Source organism: Sus scrofa, chromosome 4 (genome assembly GCF_000003025.6).
Source record: "Sus scrofa isolate TJ Tabasco breed Duroc chromosome 4, Sscrofa11.1, whole genome shotgun sequence".
Lineage (NCBI taxonomy): Eukaryota > Metazoa > Chordata > Mammalia > Artiodactyla > Suidae > Sus > Sus scrofa.
Window position 1 is genome coordinate 68,162,045 of NC_010446.5, and position 10,702 is coordinate 68,172,746.

General features: G+C 42.3%; 1 long non-coding RNA gene across 2 annotated transcripts; it reads left to right on the forward strand.

Moving 5' to 3' along the window:
* LOC106510064 lies at positions 1,570 to 10,037 on the forward strand. 2 transcript variants are annotated; one of them, XR_002343770.1, is made up of 3 exons: positions 1,570 to 2,861; positions 8,686 to 8,853; positions 9,072 to 10,037. It is a non-coding gene; the product is annotated as an uncharacterized LOC106510064 (long non-coding RNA). The 2 variants fall into 2 exon arrangements; XR_001308194.2 differs by having other exon boundaries at positions 1,571 to 2,253.

The window sequence follows — 10,702 nt, forward strand, 5'->3', positions numbered from 1 at the left end:
TGAAGGTCTTCCATCACCCAGGAAGTTCACAGATTAAAAGTATGAGTACAAGTAGCAATTGCAACCATATGCCACTTACATATGTGATCTTATTTAATTACCGTAAGTAAACATTTTATAATCCACTTTTATGGACACAGGTTTAGGTTAAAAAGTTTGTCCAGAAGTTCCCAGGTGACACATTGGGTTAAGGATCTGTAGTTGTCACTGCTGTGGTTTGGGTTGCTGCTGTGATGCACGTTTGATCCCTCAGTGGGGAATTTCCGAATGTTGCAGCCTTGGCCAAAAGAGAGAAGCTTGAACAGACTCAGTACAGTGCTGTTCTTGGGGCTCTTTCAGTCATCTGAGTTTTAGATTGATTCTTTAAAACTAAGCATAGGGCACAAAAGAGTATATAATACTCCGTTTCTATAAAAGTAGAAAAACAGGCAAAACTAATGCAGTTAAGATAGTGGTACCCTGGGTAGGAGGCTTGGGGGGGTGGGGGGTCAGGAGTGCTGCAATGCTTCATTTCTTGCTCTGGGGGCTGATTTTATGTTTGTACTAATTCAAGTTCTACCACTATGATATGTGCACTTTTCTGTACATGTGTACATTATACTTCAATAACATTTTTTTAAAATTAAGCCTAGATTGGATGGTAGAGGAAAATAAAAATGCTCTCCTGGAGCCAAATGTAACTGGATGCCTCACCATTACTCTGTAGCATTTGCTGGGCCTTTTTTTTTTTTTTTTTTTTTTTTTTGTCAAGCCAATTGTATGTGGAAGTTCCTGGGCTAGAGATTGAAACCCTGTCATAGTAGTGACCTGAGCCACAGCAGTTGTAATGCTGGATCCTTAACCCATTAAGCCACTGGGGAATTGCTTTGCTGGGCCTATTTCTTCTGGGAAAGTAAATTTATGCTAAATTTTTACATGGAATAAGTGACTTTCTTGGATTGTAAATACTAAATATACCAAAATTTTATGTGTAAGAGCTTACCCTTGGACTCTTCTCACAGTTCCCCATAAATACTCCACAGTTACATGTCTGAACCTTGCCTCCACTTTCAAGATCATGCTTTTTCACTCCCAACCCACTGAAATTTCCATATTCACCAAGTTACACATCTGTCTAATGTGGTCCACTGGTAGCTTTGTGCTTTGTCAACTGCATTTTTTATAGCAAAATGTGTTATTATTTTGCTTATTTGGCAATGACATTCTCCTAATCAACATTCACTTAATGCACTCATCTGATTGACCCACATCCTCCATTCCCAAATTCTAACAGTTACTAGACTAAAAGGTCTTCTCCAGGTTATTGAACGCTTTTGCTCAATTAACAGTGAGTGCAAATAATGTTAGATGAGAGGAGTTCTGCTACTACGTTTTAAAAGATAATATATTTAGCCTAATATATCCTAAATATTACATTTTAACATATGATTAATATGCATAAATGAGTTTTTTATCTTTTAATTTTTTTAAATTTTATTGTAGTAGACTTACAATATTGTATGAGTTTCAGGTGTACGGTAAAGTGAATCAGTTATACGTATAGTCATTCTTTTTTTCCCATTTAGATTATTACAGAATATTGAGTGGATTTCCATTAATGAGGTAGTTTACATCTTCTTTTTTTTTTTTCGTTTCATGTCCTTGAAATCCAATGTGCATTTTATACACACGTCTCAGTTAAGACCAGCCATGTTTCAAGGGCTTAATAGCCACACGTGGTGAGTGGCTACTGCACTGGGCAGTGCAGTTCTAAATCACCTAGGAATTTACAGAGAAAATGTTTTGTAATTCAGAAGAAACATTACCTATTCCAGGCCACAACCAAACAACTGGAGAAGTTAGAGTCATTGTAATTCTTCCTTTTTCCCGCCCTCCCTTTCCTCTCCCCTCCTTTCTCCCTGAGTTTTTGGAATTCATTAATCTCAATTCTTCTCCTTACTGACCGTGGGACCAGGAGGTCTCCTACACTCTTTAACCTCCATATGACTCTCTCTCAGTAGATGGTAAGCTCTGAGGGAATGTGTCCAGAATTCAGCACACTGCCTGGAATGATGCAAAGCACAAAGGATGCGACGTGAGCCAAAACAAGCAGCCAGGAGCACGCTTCAGTCTGGGAGGAGAGCCAGACAGAACTCTAAGTGCTGTGAAGGAGAGAAGAACGCCCCATGAGAGGTTGTAACAAAGGAAACTGATCTGTTTCCCTCAGGAGGACGTTATGGTTGGCCTGAAATTTGGCAGATGGACTGGCACAAGGTAATTAGGGAAAGGAGACAAGGGACCTGCAGGTTAAGGCCCCATGGAGGGAGCTGGAGCTCCACCTGCAGATGCTAAAGCCAGCGGGCTGAAGTGGGGAGATGCCGGTGGCTGGAGGGGCCAGTACAGAGAAGGCTCCTCAGGAAGTGGGGGCAGAGCGGGCAGGACACGCACCCCCTGGGAAGCGGACTGCGGTGGAGACACTCAGTCAGGCATGAATTAGGGAGTGCTCTTGGGATCACACCTGAGGAAGGAAGGAAGCCAGATTGGGCAGAGGGAGATGCCAGTGGGGTGCGTGGAGGCTCCGGTGGGCCATTAAGTCCTCTCAAGCCAGGAGAGGGAACAGGTCTTTCCAGGTCTGGAGGTGTCACTGGCCGGCCTTGGGTGAGGACTTTTCTCAGTAGAGGCAGTTCTTTGACTTCATTTTCCCTGTGGGGGAAGAGGCACGTCTTCTGCTGCGAGGGAAGAGGAGGAACTGTTGGTGTGGGAGGCACCATCTGAGATCCAAGGAGGATAAAGAATTTCTGAAACAACCCTTGAGAAGAACAGGGACAAGACTGGATCAGGGAAACAGCAGAACTGCCAACAGCATCAAAGACGTGTCTTAGGTCAGTAAGCTGAGTTCAGGCCCTCTGCTTGGTCCATAGTGATGCTTCTGTGTTCATCCAGCCCCACCCGTCCTGGGGATGGGTACACCAGTGCAGCCACAGTGAATGTGTGTGCTCTGCACCTGGGGCCCTCCCCCAGAGCCCGGTGACCTGGTGCAGCCGCAGAGGAAGCAGACAGCGCATCCCTCTGTCAAACAGATGAGACAAAAGAGCTGAGGGGCAAAGGTGTTTGGAATGTTATCAAGAATGACAGTTCATGGAGTAGGCAGGGTAACCTCTATTGGAAGTCACTTTGCCTCTTCGGAGTTCCCATTGCCCTTTATCTGACCCCCACTGGTGGTTCTCTTGAATTCTTTTTTTGGGTTGTAGCTTTTTATGTATGCCTTAGCTCCTCGTGTAGATTTCTAGCTCTCTCCAGCCCTCAGTGGACCCTCAATGAGTATTTTCTGAGTGTTCTTTTCTGGTTTTTCTTTGACTTAATTATACTGACTTTGTTTATAGCTTAGCCAAGTATTTGTTAGGAAAGGAGGAGGGGAGCCTGGATCCAACCCCAGGTTCCTCATTCATTCATTCACTCAACAAACATTGACCATAACCATAGACTAGTAGGGATAGATGAGATCTGGTTCCAGTCTTATGGGATTTAATGATTCATGAAGAGAGAGACCCAGCAAACAAATAACTACCCTAATGAATATATAACCACAAACCATGACCTTTTTTTTGGCCACTCCTTCAGCATGCAGAAGTTCCCAGATCAGGGATCAAACCTGTGCCACAGCAGTGACCCCAGCCACAGCAGTGACAATGCCAGATCCTTAACCTGCTGAGCCACGAGGGAACTCCATGTGAACATTATGAAGGAAAGTAATACAATATTTTATGGATGTCTATAATGAAGGGATCCAACTAGTAGTGAAACTGAAACACCTCTGACTTGAAACCAGCAAAAACCCAGATTGGGATTTGGGGTTTGTTTTTTTTTTTTTTTTGCTTTTTAGGGCTGCACCTGTAGCCTATGGAGGTTCCCAGCCTAGGGGTTGAATTGGAGCTGTAGCCACCGGCCTACACCGCAGGCACAGCAACGCAGGATCCTTAACCCACTGAGCAAGGTCAGGGGTCGAACCTGCTTCCTCATAGATGCTAGTCAGATTCGTTAACCACTTAGCCATGATGGGAACTCCAAGACTGGGATTTGAACCCACACTTTCTTTCTTTCTTTTTTTTTTTTTTAAGGGCTGCAGGTGTGGCATATGGAAGTTCCCAGCCAAGGGATATAAGCTACAACTGCTGGCCTATGCCACAGCCACAGCAATGCCAGATCTGAGCTGTGTCTGTGACCTACACCACAGCTTACAGCAATGCCAGATTCTTAACCCACCAAGCGAGGCCAAGGATTGAACCTACAACCTCATGGATGCTAGTAGGGTTGTTTTCCCTGAGCCACAGTGGAAACTCCTCCTCCTCCTCCTTCTTCTACTTCTCCTTCTTCCTCTTCCTCTTCCTCATCTTCTTCTTTTTTTAAAATCTGGATCACTCACCAGTAAGCATTTGGATTTACTGAGGCTCAGGTTCTTTGTGTCTCTGGGCAGAAGGATTCAATGAGAGACAAAATGAGAGGCAAGAAATAGATTTATTAAAATAGGACACTTGTGGAGTTCCTATTGTGGTGCAGTGGAAATGAATCCAACTGGGAACCGTGAGATTTCGTGTTCAATCCCCGGCCTCGCTCAGCGGGTTAAGGAGCCAGCGTTGCCGTGAGCTGTGGTGTAGGTCGCAGACGTGGCTCGGACCCTGTGTTGCTGTGGCTGTGGCGTAGGCCGGTGTATTAGACCCCTAGCCTGGGAACCTCCAGGTGCTGTAGAGATTCATATGGTGCGGCCCTAAAAAGACCAAAAAAAAAAAAAAAAAAAAAAAAAAAAGAATACAAGGGAAGTGGGGAGGGGAAAAGACCACTGTCTTCCTCATTCTTCAAGTAGATGCCAGGCTTACATCACTAGCTTCTCCTTTGTATTGGGTAAGAGAGTATTTGACCCTGTGAGGTCAAATTAGGACTGTCATGGTGCTTATTCAAATCAGCAGAAGGGTGATAACATGTGCTAAAATACGTTGAATCACCTCAGGTTTCCATATAATCAGCGTCTCCTACTTTGGAATGTCATCCTTCCCTTAAATTCCTGTCCTTGGTCCTGAGGATCATTATTTTGCTGAACTTGAATGCAGGCCCCATTTTATCTTTCATTTAATGATCTGAGGCATGTCTTGTGCTTTTATTTATGGTTTTATAGTTAAGCGAGCCTGTTTTGTTCTATGACGTTCTGATGGCTCTCTTGAGTGATTATTAATTTACAATCATCTTCCAAAGTTCCCTACATTTCCCTTTCTGTCTATGGGCCCCTACTGGGATGTCTACAAATACCTGTGCAACAACCCTACTCTATCCCTATCAGTAAGGAAGGTTTCCCCAGGGAAATGATGCTGGAGCAGAATCTCTCCTAAGAGGAAGAGAGATAAAATATAAGATATGAACAGAACGAGGCTGAAATTATTTATTGATTGGCAATTGCTGTCCAGGCTCTATAGTGAACACATCTCCAGTCTGCAAGACCCTCAGCAGGGTAGGCTCTCTTGGCTTTTACAGCATCCACTGAAACACTGAATTCTAATATCACAGCTGTGGGAGGTATAGGGTGCATGCATGGATATGACCTCAGCATCTTTCCAAGTTTCACCTGGTTGGAAGATGGAAAGCCAGCTCTTAGGAAAGGCTCTTTGACCTTCTGGTTCTCAATTACCAGGTTTTCAAATCTGGTGGAAACTTCCTTTCCAAACATGTATAGTCTGTTACTGTAACTTTATTGAATCTAGAAAAAAAATCAAACCCAACATACACCATTAGGGTCTTATCAGTTATTGCAATTGTCAACATATTGTGAGTTTATTGAAATATGGAGTTCCCATCATGGCTTAGTGGAAACAAATCTGACTAGCATCCATGAGGATGCAGGTTCGATTCTTGGCCTTTCTCAGTGGGTTAAGGATCCAATGTTGCCATGACCTGTTGTGTAGGTTACAGATGCGGCTCGGATCCTGCATTGCTGTGGCTGTGGTGTAGGCCAGTGGCTACAGCTCTGATTTTACCTCTAGCCTGGGAACCTCCATATGCTGAGGGTGTGGCCCTAAAAAGACCAAAAAAAAAAAAAAAAAAAAAAGAGTTTCCTGAAATAGTGTTAAAAAAAGATCTGAAATTACTTGAGAGGCATAAAAGGCAGTTATTGGGTAAATTCTTTAAAAACAGTGTAATAGTAAATAGTCTTCCTTGGATTGTGTTTATGGATTTTGTTTAGACAACTTTTCTTTTTTGGCTGCACCTGCTATGTGAAAGTTCCCAAGCCAGGGATTGAACCTGTACCACAGCAGCGACTCAAGCCATAGCAGTGACAATGCTGGATACTTAACACACTGAGCTACCAGAGAACTCCCTCCTTAGACAATTTTAACTTCTAGGTTGCTCTTTATCACCCATCGGCTCTTGCCTGTAAACTTGTTATTCCTATTCAAGGAATATCAAAACCATGCTCCATAGAGTTAGGCTGGTAGCAAGCAAGAATTCCTGAGCTTGTCTTGCAGAACAACAAATAGGAAAGCATCTTGTAAAACTCTGCTCGGGAGTTCCCACCATGACTCAGCAGTAACAAACCCAACTAGTATCCATGAGGGTGTGGGTTCCATCCCTGGCCTCCCTCAGTGGATTAAAGATCCAGTGTTGCTATGGCTGTGGTACAGGTGTAGGCTGGCAGGTGCAGCTCTGATTGGACCCCCGGTCTGGGAATTTACATGTGCTGCGGGTGTGGCCCTTAAAAAAAAGAAAAAAACTATTCTGCTCATAAACTGCCTTCACTTACCAAAGCTCGCTTTAGTTATGTTTTTCCTCTCTTTAACTGCATGCCTTCCCAGTTTCACATAGCCCAGTTGTTTAATAGGAAATTGGAGGCAGCCCAGTTATTTAATAGGAAATTGTCCTACAGCTGGCTAAGGCTGTTCGGGACCACTGCCCCTAAAACTGGGCCTGTGCAGGGGTCTGATGAATGGCCTTTTGACATCAGAGGATGCCAAGATCCTGCTAAGCACTTCCATGTTTGAATATGCAGAAGCATGTAACCCAGACACGCCTGTGCAGAACACTGATTATCCCACATTTCTCCATGCCCAAGACTCTCCTGCTTACCCATAAATATCCCAGCTTCCTTAACCTCAGGGAGGTGGATTTGGGACTTGTTCTCCCATCTCTTCACTTGGCTGCCTCAGCTGCGAACCACAGCATCTCAGCACCTGGCTCGTGCTGTGCTTTGGCAAACAGACCTGCTTCAGTAACAATATTAACTCATTCAAGTCACTGTGCTCAACTCTTTGGAATCTTAGAAGTCTGAAATAGAAAGATCTTAGATCTCTCTCTGTAAATTATGAAAAAATAGATTATACATGGCTGTATTCATTTCCTATTGCTGTGGAATGAAGTCCCACAAATTTAGTGCCTTAAAACAAGGAAAATGTATTATCTTACACTCTGGAAGTCAGAGATTCGCAGTTTCAATGTGCTAAAATCAAGGTGTCAGAAAGCCTTCCTTCCTTCTAGAGGCTCTGGAGGAAATCTATTTCCTTGCATTTTCCAGTTCCTACAGGCTGCCTGCATTCCTTGGCTCACGGCCCCTTCCTCCATCTTCAAAGCCAACAATAGTTGGTGAAATCTTCCTTATGCCACATCCCTCAGACTCTCCTTTTCTAGTCAAGTCTCCCTCTGTCTCCTTTGTTGATTCCATTGGACCCCCACCCTGGATAATCCAGGCGAATCTCCCCATGTCAAGATCCTTAATTATATTTGCCAAATCCTTTTTAACCATAGAAGGAAAAGTTCTCTTATATTACGCAATTTCAGTCGTAAGTATATCCCCAAAAGAAAGGTAAACATATATTTACACCAAAACCTGGACATAAATGTTCACAGTGGCATTATTAACAAGAGCCAAAAAATGGAAACCACCCAAAGATCTATCAACTGATGCATAGATAAATAAATGTGGTATGTCCATAAAATGGAATAATATTCAACAATTAAAAAAAAATGAAGCACTGACACATGCTACAAAATAGATGTACCCTGAAAATATGCTAAATGAAAGAAGGCAGTTACAAAAGACTCCACATTGTGTGAATCTATTGATATGAAATGTCCATAAAAGTCAAATAGAGATTAGGAGGAGAGTAGTGGTCCCCTAAGGCTGGGAAGAGTGGGAAGGAGAAACTGGTACAGGGTATTGGCTGGAAGAGACAGGGTTTCTTTTTAGGGGAATGAAAATATTCTAAAATTGATTGTGGCGATAACTGTATAACTCTCGGAATGTACTAAAAGTCACTGAACTGAACAATTTAAATGAATGTTTTATATTTCAATGAAGCTGTCACCAAAACAAAACAAAACAAAAAAAGATTCTCTCATATTAGGCTCTTGTAATAGTGAGAATTGTTGCATTTGTGGCAGATGTGCAGTCCATGAACAAATTTTTAATAATGGAGTAAATATAACATTAATTAGATAATGCTCAGAAATGGTAGTCAGAGTAAAGAAGCTATCCAGATGGCCCCTTATACGATGAATGTTATCTTTAAATTTTTAAAAAATTTGTTTCACATTTATCTTTTTCTAAATGATTTTTACTTTTTCCATTATAGTTGGTTTATAGTGTTCAGAGCTTTATCTTAAACATTCTTTTTTATGACATTATTTTAGTTTCTTGACTTCTTTTTTTTTTTTTTTTTTTTACAGTGTTGAGCTTGCTCTCCACACTAGGAATCACCATTCATCAACCTACACTGATGTTACTAGAAAAAAATAAAATCAGCTCAGCCTAATAGTTGAAGAATATGAAAATCAAAATTCAAGATGTGGTGAAGATACCAGAATAAAACTTTTTGGAGAACTTTTAAATTTGAGGTCAGTTCTCTCTCTTACAGAATGCACCATTACTAGACATTTACTTTTAGTATTTAAGGAAATTTGCTTATAAGTATTCACTTATCTCCAAAGATTTAAAAAATACTCTTTTTTAAATATGAAAGAGAAAATTATGGTCTTAGAGAAATCTTGGGATGTAATAATTATGCGTCATCACCTACTGATTAACATTAATTAATTGGTTTGTTTCTCTCCAGCACTCAGAAGGGGTACCTGGCCCATCTCCTGCCCCTTCGCCTGATCTGCTTGGGGAGTGGCCCCAAGCCTCCCTGGTACATTCATCTCTCCTGCCCTCGTGGAATCCTCCCTCCCTGTTCCTTCTTCCATGTTATACAAGGTAACTCAGCTGAAGCTGGAGTAGTGGTAACTGCCGAAGCAGTTTTTGTTTTGTTTTGTTTTGTTTTTTCATAAAGGCAGGACTAAAACCAAGGTGAATGTTTAAAATGAGACACTTGGCACCTCTTGCCTGTTGGGGTATTAACACCTTCCCCAGATTAGGTCTTATTTTACAGGTACCTAATTAATCCCTGTTGGTCAGAACCAGTAGGCTATCAGGTAAAATGCAGCTGCATGAAAACGGTCCTTGGAGGGGACGATATTGTAAGATAGGGAATGAATCACGTAGGGACAACTTTCAGGGGTCACCTTCAGACTAGCATTTTGGAAAAGCTGACCACCCAACGATAGCTTTCTTGGTGAAGCTGTAGTAACAGGAACTAGTTCATGGAAACCTTTGTGAGTTACTTACAAGATAAAAAGGATTGTGGCGAAGTCCCAGTGGTGTGAAGGAAAGCGTTTGGGTATTGTCTAAACTGGATTTCCCTGCAGTGATTTGTAAAAGCCAAATCGTGGAGGGCGGTCCTCCCCTGATGAATACAGGCCCTGAGAGAGGTCAGCCCCGAGCGCGTGCACCTCCAGTGGTGCGTGAAACAGGCACATCTCCAGGCTTTTGTTCCATAAGCAGACCAGCTTGGGCAGGAAATTCATCTGAGACTGCTCTGAATTAGAAACTACAAAGTTATGAATGGCCCTTCTGCTCACAGGCCAGAGCCGTTGAATCTCGAGTCCTTTAACCTCTTCCTAATTGCTTCAAGGCAAACTACCCGCCCCCCGAAAAAGATTTTTTTCAGGCATTGTTTTCAGAAGAAACAATTAAGGAGAAGACCCAGATAAATTGTTGCTTTACCTAATTCCTCTTCTAGCTATAAATTGCTAGGGAATTTATATTAAATTCTCTGATTGTATATTATTAATACAATATATTTATATTATACTAATACAGAATTTATATTAGATTTTGTCAAAATTCACAAAATCTATTCTTCTAAAATTCCATTGCAAGTGTCATAAGAAAGGCAGGCATAGATTGCTGAAAAATGACAATAATCTAACTGAAAGGGAATGGGTTTCTACCAGGAGCTAGAGCAGCACAGGGGGTCCTGTACATGGCCTCCACCTCCCAGGCACTGGTGTTGAAAACATTCTGCCCCCAGCCGAGCCCCCTCCCTTTGGTGAGGAAGGCCTGTGTTCTGCGTGGAAGCTCTTTCTCAGGGAGGGGATCCCATTCATGTCTGTCCCCTCCCAAGACCCAGGGAGGCCAGTGCACCAGCAGGTGGTTGCTAAACATCAGTTAACCAATGTCAAGCAGTAAATGTAATGTGTACTTTCATATTTGGGTTACTGTTCACTTTCTAAAGGAGAAAGTATATGATGTCACCAGGGAGTCATAAATGAATTTGGGGAATAGACGTGATGATAACATCTACCTTTTTGCAACAGCAGAACCCTTTAGATCTAATGGGCGCTTATTCGTGTGGTTTTTGAGTCC